This window comes from Schistocerca nitens, chromosome 4 (genome assembly GCF_023898315.1).
Source record: "Schistocerca nitens isolate TAMUIC-IGC-003100 chromosome 4, iqSchNite1.1, whole genome shotgun sequence".
NCBI lineage: Eukaryota > Metazoa > Arthropoda > Insecta > Orthoptera > Acrididae > Schistocerca > Schistocerca nitens.
The window spans coordinates 187,278,391-187,302,123 of NC_064617.1; positions in this window are offsets into that span (position 1 = coordinate 187,278,391).

Genomic DNA, 23,733 nt, shown 5'->3' on the forward strand with positions numbered 1-23,733 from the left:
TCAATGAACCATCTTCAAGCTGTCTCTCTACAGTTCCACTCTCGAACGCCAGGCGGGAAAAACGAGCACTTAAATTTTTCTGCACGAGCCCTGATTTCTCTTATTTTATCGTGATGATCATTTCTCCCTATGTAGGTGGGTGCCAACAGAATGTTCTCGCAATCGGAGGAGAAAACTGGTGATTGAAATTTCATGAAAAGATCCCGTCGCAACGAAAAACGCCTATGTTTTAATGATTGCCACTCCAATTCACGTATCTTGTCTGTGACACTATCTCCCCTATTTCGCGATAATACAAAACGAGCTGCCCTTCTTTGTACTTTTTACGATGTCATCCATCAGTCCCACCTGATACGGATCCCACACCGCACAGCAATACTGCAGAATAGGGCGGACAAGCGTGGTGTAAGCAGTGTCTTTAGTAGACCTGTTGTACCTTCTAAGTGTTCTGCCAATGAATTGCAGTCTTTGATTTGCTCTATCTTATCGATCTTATCGCCTCTTTTCAAGACATTATCCATTCCGTTCAGCTCCTCTTCGAAGTCCTTTACCGTCTCTGACAATTACAATATTATTGATAAACCTCAATTTTTGTGATTCTTAAGATCCCCACGGTTTATTAGTTGTTCTAACAGTCTGGAGGTGTACTGTTCGCTCAAAATTTTTGTTTCTTCCCGCTGAGCCTTAATACCCTTTACTGCTTGCTCGATGTACCCATCTAGCGGTTCTAGGCGCTCAGTCAGGAACCGCGCGACTGCTACGGTCGCAGGTTCGAATCCTGCCTCGGGCATGGATGTGTGTGATGTCCTTAGGTTAGTTAGGTTTAAGTAGTTCTAAGTTCTAGGGGACTTATGACCACAGATGTTGAGTCCCATAGTGCTCAGAGCCATTTGAACCATTTTTTTGATGTACCCATTAAATAACCAAGAAGATATGTTACAACCATGTCTCACTCTCTTTGCCCCTTATAACTGAAGTATGGTTTCTGTAGATGGATTTTCGCTCCCTTTATTTTCCCTTTGCTACCTTCAGAATATCAAAGAGTCTGTTACAGTGAACACTGCTAAAAACCTTCTCTAAAACTACAAGTGCTATACCAAAAAACACTGGAGATTTTAGAGGGTTCCAGCAGAAAAGTGAAGTGCAGATGGAAACCTCTGTCCAAAACCATCATCAACCGAGACAATAGGGCATCGCTTTCGGAAGGGAAAAGGCCTCCTTACTCAGCATCTAGCTCCATCTTCTCCACTGGCGACCATGGGAATCAGTCGTGATCACTAAATAACGAACAACATTGCAAGCCTTCGGTCCGTCAGTGTACAAAGCCATTTTTGGTGCCGAAGGGGTGGCCTCTTGGCAGTCGCCGGCGCATCTAACTTCGACGATCTGTAGCGTCGTTGTATGACGTTACCGGACATGGGTTTCTACCGTAGATTTGTTCCTCAATACAGCCTCTACAACCTGTCGAAATCTGTCGCAACATTTATGGGACATCCGGTATATACTCGTGAATGTTTAATCAATTGAATATTTATGTTTCAAAAAGTATTTAAATGGTGAATAGGGCGAAAAATAACAAGTGATATCCCTGGTTTTGAAAAAGTTCGCCGAGATATATTTACATAATACACTCCTGGAAATTGAAATAAGAACACCGTGAATTCATTGTCCCAGGAAGGGGAAACTTTATTGACACATTCCTGGGGTCAGATACATCACATGATCACACTGACAGAACCACAGGCACATAGACACAGGCAACAGAGCATGCACAATGTCGGCACTAATACAGTGTATATCCACCTTTCGCAGCAATGCAGGCTGCTATTCTCCCATGGAGACGATCGTAGAGATGCTGGATGTAGTCCTGTGGAACGGCTTGCCATGCCATTTCCACCTGGCGCCTCAGTTGGACCAGCATTCGTGCTGGACGTGCAGACCGCGTGAGACGACGCTTCATCCAGTCCCAAACATGCTCAATGGGGGACAGATCCGGAGATCTTGCTGGCCAGGGTAGTTGACTTACACCTTCTAGAGCACGTTGGGTGGCACGGGATACATGCGGACGTGCATTGTCCTGTTGGAACAGCAAGTTCCCTTGCCGGTCTAGGAATGGTAGAACGATGGGTTCGATGACGGTTTGGATGTACCGTGCACTATTCAGTGTCCCCTCGACGATCACCAGTGGTGTACGGCCAGTGTAGGAGATCACTCCCCACACCATGATGCCGGGTGTTGGCCCTGTGTGCCTCGGTCGTATGCAGTCCTGATTGTGGCGCTCACCTGCACGGCGCCAAACACGCATACGACCATCATTGGCACCAAGGCTGAAGCGACTCTCATCGCTGAAGACGACACGTCTCCATTCGTCCCTCCATTCACGCCTGTCGCGACACCACTGGAGGCGGGCTGCACGATGTTGGCGCGTGAGCGGAAGACGGCCTAACGGTGTGCGGGACCGTAGCCCAGCTTCATGGAGACGGTTGCGAATGGTCCTCGCCGATACCCCAGGAGCAACAGTGTCCCTAATTTGCTGGGAAGTGGCGGTGCGGTCTCCTACGGCACTGCGTAGGATCCTACGGTCTTGGCGTGCATCCGTGCGTCGCTGCGGTCCGGTCCCAGGTCGACGGGCACGTGCACCTTCCGCCGACCACTGGCGACAACATCGATGTACTGTGGAGACCTCACGCCCCACGTGTTGAGCAATTCGGCGGTACGTCCACCCGGCCTCCCGCATGCCCACTATACGCCCTCGCTCAAAGTCCGTCAACTGCACATACGGTTCACGTCCACGCTGTCGCGGCATGCTACCAGTGTTAAAGACTGCGATGGAGCTCCGTATGCCACGGCAAACTGGCTGACACTGACGGCGGCGGTGCACAAATGCTGCGCAGCTAGCGCCATTCGTCGGCCAACACCGCGGTTCCTGGTGTGTCCGCTGTGCCGTGCGTGTGATCATTGCTTGTACAGCCCTCTCGCAGTGTCCGGAGCAAGTATGGTGGGTCTGACACACCGGTGTCAATGTGTTCTTTTTTCCATTTCCAGGAGTGTAGAAGTCAATTTTTTTTTTTCAAAGGTGTAGAAATCTTATTTAATTCTGTTTATCTGAACGCAAATAAAAATAATATTCATGTGGATAGTACTTGATATTTGACTGATAGCGAAGAAAACCAACGATTTACGACATGTAGTTAAGCGTCTTATTAAGCATTATCATTGGTTGTCTAAGGAGCGAAGAGAATCAACAACTATTCAGGCGACTACCGACACAAATTTTGACAAGAAGTATTTTCGTCGTGTTTTGTCTCAAAAGAGACGAACGTGCGAACTATTATGGTAAATAGAAAAAGAAGCGGTATTGTACCTGTCAAAGTAAAGTTCAAAAACACAGTCGTTCGAAATTATTTCAAAAAGCACAATCTCTTCTGCAAGGTTGAACGTATTACAACTCAACTCGCCACATGAAAATTCCAGAAATTAGAGCCATGAGAGCCAAAAGTTAAGGAAGCTGTTAGGGAGACGAGGTAAGCGTTCCAGGAAGAGCAGAGTCGTATGAGGCTGGAACAACTACCGTGTCCCAGGACTGGCTGGATGGCGTGGAGTCTCGCGTTGTCGACCGCGGACGCCGTCTACGGAGTCCGCCCTTTATGCAGGGCGCGGGGACTCACGCAACATGACGTATGCCACTCGCTTCAGTCATGTTTCTTCCATATGACTGGCGGGACGCTTTCACATAACTTCCCTCTCTCTGTATTCTTTTTCTACTTTCCAGAAAAAAATACCCTGCTTGGGCTCCCGTATCAACTAATCTTTTCGTTCACAGCAAGGGAGCCTGAGGAATGCCATTACCTCCATTTCTGTCTTTGGACACAGTAGCAAAATTCCTACTTTTCCAGTTGGAAGTTTCCCGTTAAACAGACACTGAATTTCTCAGTCATACTCGCCAGTTATTAATGAAGTAATACAAGGTGGTAACCTGTTCCAAGAATCGACTGGTTTGCCCTTCAGTGGACCTATCACAAATTTATCCGCAGAGCGAGGAATTCTGAACTGAGTTCTGAAGCCGGCCGAAGTGGCCGTGCGGTTAAAGGCGCTGCAGTCTGGAACCGCAAGACCGCTACGGTCGCAGGTTCGAATTCTGCCTCGGGCATGGATATGTGTGATGTCCTTAGGTTAGTTAGGTTTAACTAGTTCTAAGTTATAGGGGACTAATGACCTCAGCAGTTGAGTTCCATAGTGCTCAGTGCCATTTTTTTTTTGAGTTCTGAATATGTTCTGTCACGCGGTCGGTCCTCGGTTGAATACAGCTGGTCGTTGTGTTTGCTGTTTCGTGAGGTACTTACGTTACTGGGGTTATCCCCAAACATGGCCAATCCGCAAAGGTATTTCGTTAAACATTCGTGAGACATTTGTGTTTCATGGCTAAATTTTCACTGATTAACGTAGCGAAGTGGCTATCAACGCCGCAAGTGGAACCATTCGTAATTTCCTCTTGCCGTTGGTAATTCTTTGTGTTTTGATGAGACTTGATACGAAGTCAGAATCTAGTCATAGAATCCGAAGAGTAGTACACAAAATCACCCGTTCATTCAGTTTAACTTATTAAACATTCCGTTTCGTGTATACGACGTGATTCATATGATGCTTGAGTATCCACGCGTCTTTGAGCTGCTATGACGTCTATTGTTACTCTCTTCATTTGATTTTGACGTGACGAGAAACTTCAGTTTTCTTTCTCATTTCAACTCCCTGACCAATTACTTACATGATCGCTTGTGGCTTGTCTCAATCTTTCTCTGTGCTAACTGACTAAATTTGGTAGCTCTCGACCAACATTTCATATGATTGATAGCATCACCTATTCCGAACGTTATGTACTACCGCTCTTTGCATGCAGTTACAGTAAACTAGATGAGTGTGACGCTGTTTCAACTTGGAGAGATGCGGCATTCACTTCTACGGAAGAGCATAAACCCAATATTTTAGATTTCATTGTTATGAATATAATATGGGGCTACCTACATCCCCATGGGATGACTGTAAGTCATGTTGCTGCAACACATTCAGTACTGCGGCAATCTTATAAATGATCTTCATGATCACTTTTATTCAATCTCCTACTTCTATGTCCACCATTTTATCGTTGCGCTGTTTATATATAAGCGTGCATTGCTTAAGGGGCTCAGGGAAGCCCTATCTTTCCAATATTAAAATAGCGCTTATAGATTACATGTTTTCTAGTAAAGGAAATCGAAATTTTTACAGGTTATTTATTGGAGTATTGACTAAAGTTTAACATAGGAATTTTTAAAAATTTGAATTCAGTTGTTAGAGATTAATTTTTTCTAATGTAATGAAAATTCACTAATTTTTGTACCATTTTTGTTCATAAATTCAACAATATACATGTTTCTGGAAAAAAGCTGTGTTGTATTAGGCAGAAGGGACAGTGTAACATTTCCTGAAAATATGAAGCAAATTGATTTGGTAGATCCTGACAAGACGTGATTTGTATGACAAAATAAAACTTTTTGGAATGAGCGACAAAGTTTGGATTATCTTTTTAGCGCATTCCAGGTCCATAGGATGGATTATTTTCATCTTCTGCAAACTCCTCCTCCAGATTCCTCATTTTCCTCCTGCTGTTTACTCTGGCTTGTAATTTCAGGCTATCTACAACTCTGTCAGCAGCCCGAAGACATTCCGTGTCTAAAGCAAGCATCGTTCGTACCATGTTGAAATCTATTTTCATTCCTATATTTCGAAATATTTTGCACCTTACAACGCTACCATCAATGAAAGTAGCAACAGCATCATACATTCCAAAGTGAAGTAAGTGTTACTATTCCAACAAACACAGTCTTAGGGATTTTTGACCATATAACACTATTTAAACTGTCATTCGGGTTTTGAGTTTTTCCATGAACACACTTTTTCAACTGTTCAGGTGCTGCTAAGTCTCTGAAAATATGTTTTACCACCTCCATTACGACCGAGCGAAGTGGCGCAGTGGCTAGCACACTAGACTCGCATTCCGGGCGACGACGGTTCAGTCCCACGCCCGGCCATCGTAAGTTGCTCCAGGCAAATGCCGCGATGGCTCCTTTGAAAGGGCACTAGCAATACCAGTTACTTCCATTCCTCTACTACTGCCACTACAGTTAACTGTGTAATTATTTTCATGTCTGCCTTATTTTTCTTATGGACAACTCCAATATTTAGATTTTACTGCTAAATCTAAACCTTTCCCTGTATACGTACTGGTGGCAGATACAACACCATGAAGAGATGTGTCCCCCGTTTATGCCAGGTACTACCGAATGCTGCAGTCAAGTCTCTCTTACGACTATTTTCTATTACTGCCTCTTCCACAGATTTCTTCATAGATTCTATACAGACATTTTCTGCTTTAGGCCCTATATATTTATTAAAGTTCGTAAATCTTGGTAGGGGAATTTGGAAGATTCATCATGCCACAGAAAACTGCGTCTGCAGTAGCACCCTTGCCAACTGTACGCAAGGCATGAACAAATCTATCTGTTTGTTCGTAGATTTTGCAGATTTTGCTATCATTTTCTTAATTTGGAGTTACTGCAAAACTTCCAAAAGGTGGTCATGTATGATCACTTACCAGACTTCATTTCCATTTCACTGGCAAGTCCTACGCGATTTCTTATAGAGAGTTCCAGACCAACCTTACTACGCTGAATATATCTTACACAGTTTGCAAAAATTCCGTTGAGCACTGACATATCAGATATTTCATTCACATCCGATTCGCCCATAAAACATTCAGACTTTTCACCAACTGAACCAAAATTCCTCTGCGAAGTACTTTCTCACTTTCATTGCAATGGGCACGTGTACCAGCAACGTTAGTTTCACACACTTGGTTTTGTTTATGCTAATAACACCTACCTTCGGCTTTCCAACATTTCTCCTTTTCTTAAAAGCTTTCAGTGGATTTCTAGTTACTTTACGTTTACCCATGGTTATCCTTCAATAAAACAGATACTTCAATGAACAGAATTCAGTACGAATATTTTCAGGATTGCAAAAGAGTAAATACACATGAAACACACGACAATCGAGGTACCAATATATACAGAACTATCACAGGTCAGCCAAACACTTATTTTGTAACATTTATTTTCTCTCTCATTACTAATTTGTACATGAAGAGCATATAGGTTCATGAGTACAAGACTTGACAGTAGTTTAACAACGCCACAGTGGTTCACGCCCATGCAGAACATATTTCAAAAATATTTTAGAAACAGTTGCAGTCTTCTGAATTGAATAAATTATATATAAATTGAAAGAAAAGTCTGTAGGTTTTTAACATGCAAAAAAGTAAAAACTTTTGACCCTTTTCCGGAGCCCCTTAAGTAATTTTCATTTTGTACTGTAATGAAATTGTGTTCATTACCTCATCACATGGGTCATAACTTTATCTGCAATAGGGCGTACTAGGATTAACTTATAATAGTTATCGAAACTTTAAAACAGAATAGACAATTCACAAAGTTCAGTGAAGTTTTTTTACGCCATTTTGCAAACGAGCAAGGTAGCGCAGTGGTAAGTACTGAAGTGGCATTCGAGTGGGGCTTTATAAATGTCGTTTCACGTCTACGTTTTTGGTGGTAAGTACTGAAGTGACATTCGAGTGGGGCTTTACAAATGTCGTTTCACGTCTACGTTTTTGGTGGTTTCTCTGTGGTTTATCTGGAAAAGACACGTCTTATTTCCTCCCCCATTCCCGTCCTGTCCTAGCTTGCGCTCTATCTCTAATGACCATGTTGTCTACCATACGTCAGACTCCTCTCTCCCTCCTGTCTTTTCCCAGTCTTACATTGTCGGAAGTGTTCACATTCGTTGCCGAAGTCGCAGGATACGAGGAACAGGTCAGACAGTTTCTAACCGGTTCTAAGCGTTATATATCGAATCCAAATTTAATAAATGACAGTTAGTCTCTTCTGAAGGTATTTTCATGGATTGTAGCCATTTAAGGATGTGAAACAAGGACGATGAGCAGTTCAGAGACGATAATAGAACGTCTTGAAACGTTGCGCTACAGAAGAATGTTGAAAATTAGATGGGTGACCGAATAGCTAATGAGGAGGTACTGAATTGAATTAGGGCAGATATAATGGGATGACACGAGTTGACTAAAAGAAGGGATCGGTTCATAGTTCACAACTTGAGGCATCAAGGAATCGTTAATTCAGTACCTGAAGGTAGTGTGTGAGGGTGAAACTGTGTCCTATGCCACTGTAGTGCCCTTAGTGGCATATTTATATATTGTTTTAAAATTTTGACTATACCTTTTATGTATTCAGGTGGAAAATGGTTTAATCTTGGTTTTAATGTTTTGACTAGAGCGATGTTGCTCAAATTTCCCTTTAACCACATATGAGTATTTTTATGTATTTAATTTGTAAAAATTAAGTGTTTGTTCTAATGCCCGGCTGCTATTAATGTACCTTTCTGTGATATTGGTAGGTAAGGTAACAGTTTCTTCTGAAGAAGGCGCCCCTAGTTGGCGTTGAAAACCAGTTAAAGACTTTTCAATTCTATTTGCAAATGGTTGGCTGGAAATTTGTGACATTGTAATTAATTACGGTTGCTGATCACAGCCATGTTCAGAACATTAATTTAGAATCTTTTAAACTTAGAGATCTGTTGACATATAGGACATCTATGGTAACGCAGACTGAATTTGCTACATGCACGAGTACTTCACACAAGTATCCGTGCCTGTAGCAAATTCAGTCTGCGTTACCATAGATGTCCCATATGTCAACAGATGTATTAAATTTAAAATATTTATATTACGTTATTTAATATATTTAGGGTTCATACTGAATTCGCTTAAAGAAAGGAAGAGTCCAAAACGGTAATATACGCCAGGACTCTTGCTATGACTCCTTTAGTTGTACGCCATTTTACGCCATGCAATACGCGTATCCATATGTGATGTATCCCACGTAACTTTTTGAGATGAAAAATTCATATCACCTGTGCCGTAGCATATTATGGCGACCACGGGGCTTCCACTGATACTACACATTGCTCTTGCCAAAATCCATTACATTATGCAGAATGTAGAAAGTGTGTGTTCGTTAGTAAATAAATTAAAATTTCCATGTTTCTTGCAATTTTAGGAATGTAAATACAACTATAAAGTTTTTAGTCTTCAGTACCATATGCCCCTACGTTTGTGGTGATGTGTCTTCCATTCTCAGACTGACGTTTCGAACATAATCAAGTTAAGATGTCGAATGCCAGCTCACAAGTGAGCGACTATACGAGTTCCGTCAATAACCGAAGCGAAGATGTTTAGAGTCAACCACGTTTCTCATATTGACATAAAGCTCTGGCAAGAGAGTTATAAGTGCAACATTATGGAAGTTAAGGTCATCGTCCGTCGACTTATAGCCCATACAGGCCAACTTCAAGACGCCACACATTCTGAAGAAAACCAAACCTCACACTCTACATATAAGTTTCAGTTGCGTGGGAGGCGGTACTTTCTGTCTAATACATTTTAAGGAGATTTCCTGTTCCATTTAAGAATGGAAAACGGGAAACTCCTTTTATTATTAGTTTCTCAGTATTCAGAAGGCGCTGATTCCGGAACTGTGTGTTCAATTAATGAGAAGCCGCTCCATTAAGTAATAAAAAATTTATAGTCCATGAACGGTTTCAGCCTTTACGTCACGCCAGTTTCAAGTGGATCGGAAACTACCATTGTTAATGCATAATAAGATGGGTATATAAATATCCTACATATAAGGAAATGGAAAACATAGCGTAGATATATACAGGGCGTAAATTTTAAGTTGACAGTCGAGAATAACTCGAAAAATAAGCTTCACACGAAAAAATGTGTAGAATCCAAAGTTGATTATTTTCGAGTGGGACATCTGCTGGTGCTAACAGTAGCCCGCCACCCCAGACCCCTGGGGGTGGGGCGGGAGGCAACTTTAAAATTTCAAATGGGAATCCCCATTTTTTACTGCAGAATCAGATTCTACATAAAGAACCACGTACATTTTGTCTTAAACATTTGTTTTGATTCTTGGTAGTTGGCGCTGTAAATCAAGAAAATTCATGTCCTCATTTTTGTGGGAAAAAGGTTACGGATAAATAAAAAATACTTTTTTACTTCGTAAATTTTGATCCGCTAAAATTAAAACTCTCCCTCTCTTCCTATAGGATGGGGTTTGAGAGAGAGGAATTAGAGTCTTACGAATGTTGACCCAAATATTAAATTAATATTTGGGTTTTTCAAATGTTGACAGCAATTTTTTACGTATAAGAAAAATGTAAAACATTTGCACTCAACGGTAACGTTACGCCCTCTAGCGTGCAAAAGTTAAAACACAAGGAACTGTAATGAGCGTTAGCGCAGCTTCAACGCATCGTGATCTACTTAAAAAAGCATGTTTACTAACATCTAGGCACAGCTACTAACTTACGGAGTATCTCCAAAAGAAGTTGTCAAGGCGGCAGATGGCGAGGAAACTCGTGATTCTTAATGTGCATTGCTGGTTGAGTGGCTTTCTCTTCTATATTTTTTCAGGTAGGCGTAAATTTTTGTTTCTTCATAGCTAGCGTCCTCAATTGTGTTAGTATCTTGTCTTCGACGATCTCAATGTCAACAATTCTCCAAAAATTCACGCATTTGCTATACAATACTGCATGCAATTTGAGATGAAGTGTTGTAGCAATAAACGATGAACCAGGGAAAGAAGGAATGCGATTTTGAATGCGTTGCTTTTATCCTACCTTTTTCAGTTGTTGACGGTTAGCATAACTGCAGTAAGGAGAAGGTAGCTAAAATTAGGAATCTTAGAAAACCGCACTGTTCTAACTGAAAACTCTAGTCATAGATTTTGTGAAGTGGAGAACAAGTCACACTGGAGTCGCATTCGGGAGGACGACGGTTCAATCCCGTCTCCAGCCATCCTGATTTAGGTTTTCCGTGATTTCCCTAAATCGTTTCAGGCAAATGCCGGGATGGTTCCTTTGAAAGGGCACGGCCGATTTCCTTCCCAATCCTTCCCTAACCCGAGCTTGCGCTCCGTCTCTAATGACCTCGTTGTCGACGTGACGTTAAACACTAACCACCACCGAGAACAAGTCAGTGTTCTATGTAATTGTTCTTCATTTACTTCCAGTCTCAGAAACAACTTGCGTTTAAAACGCAGAATTTTGAAAGGAACATTGGCAATTTCACCTCACTTCCACGTCTATATTAGTGAAGAGAATATAGAAAAAAATATTTTTCGTTAGCCTGGCAGCTATTTACGGATGCTCGTTTATATCGATATTTACAGCGACTGTTTTAGGTTTTCCGGAGTTTCCCTTAAATTCTTCAGGAAAATGCCGTGATGGTTCCTACTGCGAGGCCACGAGCGACTACCTTGTCATCAAGACCTGTCAATATTTTAACGTCTGTCTACGTGAATAATATATTCTTTGGTTATTTAATTGTAATAACATGACACGTCCAGTAGCAAACGTATTCTGCAGAGAAATAAAACTGCTACTAATACAAGCACGTTCGTGTCTTCAAGTCAATGTATAGTACGTAGTTATGATGGAATGCCAACCAGTTCAACAAAAATTACTCGCATTGGGCGATTTACCATTTTACCAAATGACTTGCAATAAAGAAAGTGAAGAGTAACAGTATGGGAAACGTTTGTTTATTGATTAATATCGTTAATCGTTGTTGTACGTAAGAAGTATAGCTGGTAGGTATTCAATGACACGTTCATCATTGGTTTTAATCATTGAAGAACCGATCGATCAAGCAATTTCATAGGCCTTTTTCGAGATAATTGGGTAAGAATATAATATTTAATCTGTCTGTGGCTTATCTCGGAAGTGGTTCATCTGTGTTTTCGATTCCAGTCGTTATTTTCTGCAAGAAACATCTCTCCGATGTTCTTAGGTTTAAGAATTAACAATGAATCTAAAGGTTCCTATTTGATACTGCAGCTTCGGTGATGACTGGTTAAGCCTGATATAATGAAAAAAATCCCATCATTGTACCGCGAATTTTATTCGCGTTAAGTATTCACCTGATAAGAATGGAAAAGAAAATTGAGGATATGTTAGATGAGGATTAGTTTGGGTTTAGAAAAAGTAAAGGCAACAGGGAATCAATACCGACATTCCTATTGATAATGGAAGAAAGACTCAAGAAAAATCAAGACTCCTCCATGAGCTACGCCAGCCTAGAAAAAGAGGCAACGGTGCAAAATGTTTGAAATTCTGAGAAAAATGGGAGTAAGCTAGGGCGAAAGCCTGATTTTATGCAATGTCTAGAAGAACCAAGAGGGAACAATAGTACTGGAAGACCAACAACGAAATCCTTGGATTAAATTGGATGTAAGAGAGGCATATTGTCTTCCTCCCCTACTATTCAATATTTGTATCGAACAATCAGTGAAGGAAATAGGTTTAAAGAGAGTGATTAAAATTCAGAGTGAAAGGATGTCAGTGATAAAATTCGCTGCTAACATTTCTATTGTCAGTTAATGTAAAGGAGTATTACAGGATCCGTTGAATGGAATGACCTGTCTAATGAGTACAGAATATGGGTTGAGAGTAAACCAAAAACAGAAATGAGAAGTTACAGAAATGAGAACAGCGATAAACTTAACATCAAAATTGATGATCACGAAGTAGACGAAGTGCAGAATTCTGTAACGTTGACCGAGCGAGGCAGCGCAATGGTTAGCACATTGGACTTGCATTCGGGAGGACGACGGTTCAATTCCGCATCCGGCCATCCTGATTTAGGTTTCCCGTGATTTCCCTAAATCGCTTCAGGCAAACGCCGGGATGCTTCCTTTGAAAGGGTACGGCCGACGTATTTCCCCATCCTTCCATAATACGATGAGACTGATGACCTCGCTGTTTGGTCTTCTCCTCCACATCAACCAATTAATCTGCAACGTTGCAAACAAAGTAACATATGACGGACGAAGTATGGAGAACATCAAAAGAAGAATAGCAAAGGCGTCGAGTGTATTCCTGGCCAACAGAAGTCTGCAGGTGTCAATCAAGGCCTTACTGTGGGGAAACCAGACAAGAAGAAAATTGAAGTTTTTGAGAAGTGGTGCTGTATAAAGACGTTGAAAATTAATTGGACTGATAACGTAAGAAATGATGTTCTCCTCTGGATCGGCGAAAAAGGAACATTTGGAAAACACTGACAGGTTGACAGGACATGTGTTGAGACATCAGGGAACAACTTCCATGTACTTGAGGGAGTAGAAATTGTATGGGAAGACAGAGAGACCATATGCAACAAACACCAGAGGACGTTGGCCCTGGTATAAGCTTTGTATCTCCAAGTAAGAATCAAGCTATTACAAAAATTATACGTCTTGAATTATGATCTTCTACCGATCTCTTTGCAGGGTGATAACCAGTTTACTTCTATTACAAACCATCATACGATCTGTTAAAAATAAATAAATGATGTGCTGTACACGATCATAACTAATCTAATACAAATACCTGGTAAGATGAAAAAATTTATAACACACTCAAGCACTTGTACGGCCGTCAGTCAGTTTGTCTTTGTACATAGCAACCGTAAGTCACTAAGGTACACAGAATAAATTTATTTGCAAAGTGATTTAGGGATAGAGATCTGGAGATTATGACATCCACGTGCGCTACATCGCTATGACGAAGCCATTATGTCTAGAACTAAGGGGTTACAAAGAAAAAACTACAATAGGAAACGATCTTGCAACATAATATCGAATGTAGTTCATATTTCAGTCTTCGTGTTGAATGAGCTATTTGCTAGTATTTAACCAGAATGCGTCGTTTCCCTCTCATGAACAGGTACAGCGTGCAGTGATACCTTGCGAGTCAACGTTTTCAAATGTCGAAGAAGTATACCAAACTCATTGATGCACCCTCATTCGCCAGGTACACTGCAGAGGGAATGAAAACATAGATAATCACGACGGCTGGGACTGGACGTGTGGTGGTCGACCTGGTTTAATCGCTCGGTGTCTCTATGGGGATACGCGTCCGCAAAAAAAGAGTATCGTCCGACTAGCTGTGATTGTGTTACTCGTTCTGTTTATTTGTCTGGTTCTTTAAAATGATGAGTGAAAATTTCAAATACCTTCAATATATTGAGGAAATAGCTCTCTGTGGCTGTATGAATCACTTCCATAGGTTAGATAATTCTTGACTTTTGCTTGGCACGTTTTAGATGTATACCGATAGTAGACTGTAATAAAAGACGTAAGTTGTGGCCGCACATTCCACAATGACAAAAGGTAAAGTCTTCTTGTTATAAGAATCACGTGGCTTTAAAAACTTTCGTAGAATATTAAATGGGAAATTCTTCTTAAAGCTCTGAAAAATTATATTTATTTGTCACGAATCGCCTTTTGGCTTCTTAGACCATAAGACACAACTTAGTGTCGAAAAATGAGATTAAACGAGATGCGACTTACATAGATATTATTGATAGAGAAGATACAATGATGATTATACGTAGAGTGTTTACGTGGAAAAGTGTTACATTTTTATGTCACACAGAAATAATTAGATTTAACTAAAAAAGGAACAAAAAGTTATATTTCTGTAACTGAAACTTAATTTGACAGAGAGGATAAAGGAAATTGACATATGTTCCTTGGTTTTTAGAAATATAGATGTTTATTTTTTAAACACTTTACGTGTACCTTTTGTAACTCCTGCGTAAGTTATTTTATTTGTGTTTGTGGAGTTCAGTTGTCGCTTGACAGTGGCTCAAGAACGTAAAGCCGGTTCGAGACCAAATAAATACGATTCTGCAGCACATTAAGAAGTGTTTCCTGAGTAATATTGTTATCATATTCTGTCAGTCACCGACGGAATATTCACTTAATTTCGAAGAAATTTACCGAACTCATCAATCCACACTCAAGCACCGGATACACAACAGAGGTAATTAGAATATAACGATTCACGACAACCTGTCATAGGCTGTGAATTTTCACCTACTCTTAAAGTTGGTTCTGATTGCCGTATTCTCATTATTTCTTATGTAAGAATAAGTTTTTGCCTCGTATACTATTCACGTATGCGACGTCACTCATTTTGCTGGTTAGTACATCTTCGTTTGAGAATATGTCGCTTGTGGTTGGTATCGAATTCTGCGGATCCCCGGAGCGAGGGCGGCCTTCGTGGCTTATCGGTGACGCGGCGTCTTCAAGACGACGCCGGCCGTCGCCATTTGCGGCGACGCAGTAGCGGTGTCCCGGAGCGGGCCGAAGTGCGCCGACGGCGTCCGAGGCGGGCCGAAGCGGGCGCGTCCCCGGCGGCCGCTGCCGGCCGGCTGTTTAGTATTCAATATCGGCATTCCGGACCCTAGCAGGCCCCCGTCCCGCCCCACCGCCCCCGCAGACAGCCCTCTCCGTCCGCCTCCCTTTTCTCGTATTCTTCTTAGATTCCGTCTGATCAGCATCTCATTCCCCAAGCCCATCCGCTGGCTCGGATTCCTCTTTGGGATCTCCTTTCAATATCACCTCCGCTTTGTGTGTGCGTGTGTCTGTGTGTGTGTGTGTGTGTTTCGCCAACAAATGTGTGCAGTCTGGCGCCTTAGAGCTTGTATTGGTCTCGTGAAACATACCCTTGGTTTTTGCACCGCCTCTAGTGCTGACAAAATTCCTCTTACCCAGCCCAACATTAAAATAGCAGAGCTGATATGTTCCTGGCACGCTGAAAACTCGGTCGGATTAGGTAAAGTAACCAGTTTACAACATACAGCAATTCCTTATGTGGATTTTGTTACTCAAAAACGCAAGTGTTTCTAGAAATCTGTCAGACAAGTGTATTTTCGGTTACATACTCTTGATACATACTATTTGCTGCTAGTACGGTTTTGCTGTAATAACTGCAAACATTATAGGAACATTTATGGTGTCTGATAAAATTGAGAGATACTACTTTCGGTCATAACTGTAACGCTGTGTTGTCACTAAGTGCCATATAAAGGTTACCTTGCCTTCAGAAAAGAATAAGGGCCAAATTTACAAAACGCAATCTGACCGTTCTTAATTAAGGCGGTTGAAAACAAAGGGGTGTAAATAACAAAATCACTATTGAGAGGAAATAAGCCTCAAAATTTGTAACAAAAAACTAAAATTCTGTGTTCATTTCTTATATTGTCTACTGTGCCCATCACATGCAGTGGGTGTTAACGAAGCTACACGTAAAATATCAGTGAATGAAATTCAGAAGGATGTCTTCAGTAATGTTTTTCCAAAAATCTGGTTACCACTTACACCACTTTACCTCCAAGATTCTCAGTTACGTCCCTGTGACTTTCATTAATATCAGGTTTGGAATGACCCACAACAATGTAATACAATATTTTTTCCCATTTCGACGAATTACATTAATCAGTACATGTAACATTTATTGATTATACATGTAATGGAGTGGATAAGGCGCGTAAATAAACAATGTTAATACAGAAAGCTAAAGCACATACACATACAAATACTCCTATTTATTTTATTACAGAACATGTCTATTCCTAATCACATGTAGGATCTTAATAAGGCACCACATCATTCGCAGATTGTTTGCTTGGCCCTCCAGTTCGACAAAGACACATATATGCACTTTCATTTCTTTGCATCCTAAGGAAAAGCACTTCTTGTTACGTAGTTCTTCAAATAACAGCTATCAAGCAGTTCAAATCACACATTACAATCTGTATCCATTCGCCACAAAATAGATTGGTTCTTCCACTACAATATGGTGTACAGATCCCAAAAGAATAGTTTTCTTTTTCACTTAAACCCTTTTTCTCTTAACTGTCTCAATTGTGTTTCTACGACACCCATACATACCTAGTGCGACGTACCATTCTGAAATATGTTTTAGTTTTGCGTATTGCTTAACTTTCACTTTGCTGAATACAAATTGTATTTACCTAACAATAATTAATATTTGCCTAATAAGCAAGACTGAAACCCAGAATTATGCTTTCGTGTGTGAAGGTGTTAGATTCTGCTGATATGACTTTAAAACACCACAATATTGCAAATACAGTAAATAAAATGTTGAACAGCCGCCGTCTCGAAGCTCTCGAGGTAACTTATCTTATGTTATCGGAAAATAATTTACTGATGCAAAGAGTGGTTTCTTGTGAGTATCTATCACCAACAGAAGTAGTTTTCATTGAAAAAGCTGGTGTGGAGTAGGCACGAGAATATGTGGTTTAATCACTTCCGTGTAGGCATTTGCACGCTTCATGTTCGTTCACGTCTACTAGCTAATAAAATTAACGCTTCAGTTAATTAAATTTATGAAATCAAGATATGAGATATGCATTACCTTTCTAATTATTACTGTGCCTCAAAATTATAGAAATCTTACATGGTTAAAACAAATTAAGGTTACTCAGAACAACTGCTGCTCCCAGCGCGGTCATACAAAGAATAGAAAACGTAAAACGTAGTTGGTGAATGAAATACCGACTGGCTAAATCTGATAGCGAATTAAATGCAGTTCGTAGACAAAACGAAATCTGCCCCACTGAATCGTAATTACATAGGCCAGACTGCCATGATATTTAGTGTCTGACCCTTAAAAATCACGACAAGCCAACAAGCCTCACCTCGCTCTTAGTAAAGTAATGATGTTAGCTTATAATCCAAAATAATCTTCGAAAGGAGTTTTATATTTAACTGATATACTCAACCCATACAGACATTTCTGCTGCTTTCATATTACTTGCTCTCTCTTTCTCTCTCTTTCCTCGTCACGAGCATATGCAGTGACATTTAATAAAACACCATTTCACATTGTGAGAAAGTTCGCCTTCGAGACTCGTCAAAGCATGCAAGCTCGCCTTTGCACCACATTTGCGTAAGTTGCTACGCCTCAGCAGAGACATTACCGTAGTAGGCGCCACAGCGAAAGTCAGTCAGCACGTTCAGAGGTAAGAGCAAAGGTTGATGATCGATAAGGAAGTTGGTAAATATGCACATACACTCAAAGACAAAAAAAAAAAAAAAGACCCACCACGAAGAATTATTCGAATGAGTCGGAAATCGGTACATGTGACGTACAAGTAAAGGCAAACAAATGATTGCAATTTGACAAAAATGGAATGATTTATTTAAGAAAAAAAGCTTCGCAAATTGAGAGACTCAGTAACACGTTTCTCCAGCTATGGTCCTTACGCAGAAATTTATTCGGCTTGGCATTGATTGATGGAGTCGTTGAATGTCCTCCTGAGGTATATCGTGCCAAATTCTGTACAATAGGCGCCTTAGATCGTGAAAATCCCGAGCTAGTTGGAGGGCCTTCCCCATAATACTCAAAATGTTCTCAATTGGGGGGAGATCCGGCGACCTAGCTGGCCAAGGTAGGGTTTGGCAAGCACAAAGACAGGAAGTAGTGTGTGGGTGGATGTTGTCTTGCTGAAATGAATGCCCAGGATGGCTTGCCACAAAGGGCAAAAAAACAGGGCGTAGAGCATCGACGAGGTACCGCTGCGCTGTAAGGGTGCCAGTATTTGTCCGAGATGGCCGCCGAGTGAGATCACAGGTATTTTCTTCGCTAGAAGAACTTATTTAAGAGTAAATAGTGTGAAATTTGTATTTTCTTTGGTTTGTATACTTGCTGTAGTGTCCGCTCTTGTCACACAACTGAATATTAGCGTCCCAGCAGAGCTTGTTCTTGAAAACACTTGTTCCTTAGCTGAAGTCTCGATAATCGCGACATAACCCGAAATTTTGCTTGACATAAACACAAAAAATTCGATTCAAGTTTTCTTGATAGTGCAAAATTCGTTTACAGAAAGACAACTATTGGTTTCAGTGGATTGTCTGCCGCGAGTAATGGTTATAATGACAGGGGCCCTACGAATGTAGTGTGTGGACAGTAAGTTGAGAATGTCGTTCTCACGGGGAGCGTGACGGCCATAAATTCCTGCAGTCGCACTATCCTCTGTGCGCTCGGTGGCTCAGATGGATGCCGGCACGGTAACTCAGCGTGTTCGGTCAAGGGGTTAGCTGCCCTCTGTAATAAAAAAAACTGAGTTAATGGATCGACGACGAACTGAAACGGGTGTCTTGCGACGTCAGCCCCGAACAGATACCACGAACGAAAACAAACAAAATGAGATTTTAAAAAATGGATAGAGCGTCTGCCATGTAAGCAGGAGATCCCGGGTTCGAGTCCCGTTCGGGGCACACATTTTCAACTGTCCCCGTTGATGTATATCAACACCCATCAGTAGCTAATGGTATTGATTTAATTGTAATTTCATTAGCGTAAGTTAAGGTTGGATCAAGTAGTGCGTAAGCTTAAGGACCGATGACCTCAGCAGTTTGGTCCCATATGACCTTACCACAAATTTCCAAATTTTGCAGTGCAATGGAGATATGAAGAATGCATGACAGGATACCATTTTCCTAGCGTTTAGCCCATCTGTTTTCGTGATCTGGCAAATTTATTTTTAACTTTGTGGCGAGATGCCCCTTCCATCACCATAGCCGTCGGTTAATCAGAGAGTAGAAAGTCGTGTGCGTCATCAATCTGTGACTTGTGCAAACTTTGTTCTGCGTGTTATTGTATTTTAATTGCTTGTGTGTCGCGTTTGCTGATGTGGAAACCAATCAAAAATTTGCCTGAACGTGAGTGGAAAACCATCTAAAAGTGACACTCCGGCTGGCCAGTTGTTAATCCTCGCGTGGATTCCGTTCGTGTCTAACTACCAGTCTGCCTCGCACACTAGCGTGCTATGTGTTAAGCTACACGGGCACTTCCCGGTTACTTCTCCGACGGTTTAATTGTTATAGGTTTGCAGATTCAAAGGAATCTCTCTCCTGTCATTCAAATGGTTCAAATGGCTCTGAGCACTATGTGACTTAACATCTGAGGTCATCAGTCCCCTAGAACTTAGAACTACTTAAACCTAACTAACCTAAGGACACCACATCCTGTCATTGCAGTACGAATTACAGACTGGAGGTACTGGGTTATCACTGTCATGCGTATTGGAGACTCCTACAACATCACATAGAATTCCTCCAAGCATATGTAAATCGATTATGAAAGACAATGGAAGACAGTAAATCGTAATAGAGTCGGCAACCCTGATGAAGCACTTGTACAAGATTAGCTGTCTGGATCGTACTTTATTTATCCCCACAGATTACGCATTTCAACGTAGTACCCTCAGTAGATCAAAGTACAAGAGAAAAAAACTCCATGTATTGATTTTTCCCTTGTTTTGATCAAAAAATGGCAGCTTTTTTAAATGCGCAATGTTTGTGGATAAATAAAGTGCGATCCAGACAATTAACTTTGTATGACTCTAGATAGGTAGAATAAGTGTGAAATCACCAATGGATCTATCACAATTGAAACTAACTAAAGTTCAAACAGGCACCATTTCTCAGATTCTTAATATATGAGTTGCGATTTCTGGCCGGTCTAACCGGTCTGAGAGTGGTGACTTTGCTTGATAAAGAGGTGGTCGCTAATTCGAATCTCGCCACCATCGAGCGGTGACCTTTTAATAAGTCGTTATTGAAACTTGCGTTTGGTGTAAACATCAGATAACCCTTGCCACCATGGCCATGGTTTCCATAGATAATATAGCAAATTTCCGGATGGCGTTCCATACAAATGGACCCAACAGCATCTCAGAAATCCTCATATTCAATATATTTCCGTAGTGAGAACTACAAATAGTTTTACCATTGAATCCGTGTCATACATATATACTATTCCCGCGTGAAAGAACCGCAGCTCAAATTTTAAAAACGCTTATAATTGTATCTCAGCCATTAATGCGAAGAACCGTTACTCTTGGTAAAAAGAGGTGACAAATGTCGAAACTTAGTCCTAATGAGAAAGTTAGGTGCCACATTCTGTACAGAGCGTGAAACATAAATCCATTGACAAAATTTCAGAGGTTGTTCAGTTGAATGTTTTGGTTCAAGGGACCAATGGCCACCTGTGGCTCTTCACAGAATAACTGCGTTTTGTTTGGTATCTTATCCCCACTTATCTTTGTTTCTGTAATACATAAAAAGTACCTGCATAAAGTGCACATATCGACGGTATACTCCGTGTGTGTTGTTTCCAAACAAACTTGTTCCATACGAAAGGGTTCTGTTATTTCGCACCCCCTCCATAATGTTATGTTTGCCTGAATTATTACTGCTAAACAGTGTTTGCCGTCACGTACAATCCTCGTCTATTACATTCCGATGTTTGGAGGAGAGTTCTATGCTGGAGAATTGAATTTATTTTATTTTCTGTTATGGAAATCAGTAGCCTCACTCATTTTCATACACCAAGTCCTGCATGAGAAGTGAACGTGGCAACAAGGCCACAAGTTACAGGATTTTTTCTTTTTTCGGGGGACAGCTCGTTGGTCTTTCCTTATGCCTGGTCGGCGGGAACCAGTCTCAAAGGTAGAAATCAGCCTTCGTACCGCTTCTCAAATCGCGTCATTTGACTGATTCCGAAGAAACCCGCGCAAATCCTTCTAGAACCTACCTTTCGTTGTTCGCTGAACGCCTAATATCAACTGCCGCGCGTACGTTTTCGATAGCCCTGGTTGGCTCGACGGACCACGCTTTTTTAACAGACTCTAGGAATTGGACAGTTACCGAGCCTCCATAAAGAACTGATCTGGAGCTAGATGTCCAGAAGGAGGATAGTGAAATTTTGTCTCAGAGTCTCGAAGACAGGCACCCAGTGAGTAACACGTACTTCTGATGGAACATTGTGTCAGTTATTAAGTCATGTAAAGATTTTATGGATGAGGTCGCATCAGTACCCTAAGGTGCAGGGAGTGATTCATTTTACTTATTTTACATCGTACGTGAAGGTTGATTTTCTTGGGAGTACGTTGTGGTGCATCCCTGTATTCAAGTTGTGTAGTTCCTATGAAACTGGTGGCTAATTGTGTAGAAGTTCTTTCTCGTAATCTTCAGATACAACTGAGAGGTCATAGTACCAATTTCGTTAGCTTTAAAGTCAATGCTGTATGAGTTTTCTCATTGTTCTTCACATGGTAATGGTATCGGATGCCAGGTGGTCGCTGGCCATTCTAGTTTCTGCGGCGACCTACTTGTTTGGAAAGATGTCAGGACTATGAGCCGACTGAATCTCAACAGTCATGGCATAAAGTAAAGTCATACACAGCGCAACATTATTTATTTTAGATTGGGGTGATGGACTGTCCACTCTTGTTAACTTATATCGCTTTGGAATCGCCACGTGAGTGCATGACAGTAGGTTCACCATAGTGAATCATTCTCTCACACTTATGAAAGGGTTTTTCGTGTTGAATTCCCATGCTAAATTATGGTGATCCATCCCTTCTTTCTGTGTACGTAAGGGACTGGCTTAAACGAATTTATCTGTGTTTTTGCCTGCATCATACTTGTTACCAATATTTGTCGTAAACGATCAGTTTTCTGAATAGAAACACCTTGTCCCTTAAGACATTTCAGTATCCTTTCCCTCAGAGAGTTTTGAGTCATGATATCAAAAACTATCAAAGATAATGGTCAGTGCAAGCATGAAATAGCTCATCAGTGCATGACATGCCGGATCCTAGCGTTTCCGTGGTTATTTAGTTTCTTTGTGGTACTTTGGTTTAAATCATTTATTAAATGTAGGGCCTAGATGTGCTACTTTAATAAAGCAAAGATTATGGACGACTCTTGGACATGCAGTGAATGACTTGTTCATTTAGGAGGTACACCCCCTTACTTGGTAGCGAAACTGCTCGTGATTGCAAATGGAAATGTAGAGGAGGGACAGAAGTCAATTAAATATATACCCCTTCCACATTAATTGACGATATTTGCTGTTGACAACATCAATGCCCACTTTACTCTTCGTGGTCGAACTTGCGTTCAGTTTTGCTTGATTCTGTACCGGGTTTGTTTGTCGGGCAGTGTCAGTTGTTTGTTAACAGCGTTACACAGCTGTATGGACACGTATACTGATGAAGAATTTCACGATTTGCATCTTGGGGTATGTATTCACTGAATGCATGGAAGAGTCGTCCAATGACGTTATGCTGAGCTGTTTCTGCGGCGATGGATACCACATCACAATACTATTGCATCTGCGATTTTTGCAAACTCTTCATTAGTACATCTGGCCATACCGCTGTGTTCCACTGTCAACATAGAAATAACTCTTCCGGAAAAACAAACCCCAGGCAGAACCGAGAGGTACTGGATTTTTTCAACTTCTACTAACTGCGAGGTGTCTTCATTGTCGCTTTTATGTGCTGGCATTTTTATTTCTTCTGTTTCTTCTTCAACACTGCGACATTTCCCTTCCTAGTATACAAGCCCTACTACGCTGTTATGTGCCTGATGGCTTATAGTGAAGTTATAGAATTCCAGCGTTAGCCTCTCCTGCCGCTGGCACTTGCACCTTCTCCACATACGATGGTTTGTGGGCAGTAATCAAAGCACTGAGGTTTGTGACCTACACTGACAAACCAAAAATTTGTGATCACCTGCTAAATAGCATGATAGTCCCCCTTTACACACTGTACAGCACTGCTACCCGAGTAGAATGGCTATGCTGGCTCTGGCCCACTTTGTTAACATTTGTGACATGTGCACAGGTCAGTGCCTTGACCATAATGATGCAAGCTTATGGTATCACACAGTGGAGCCTAGATGACAATTTGCATCCATA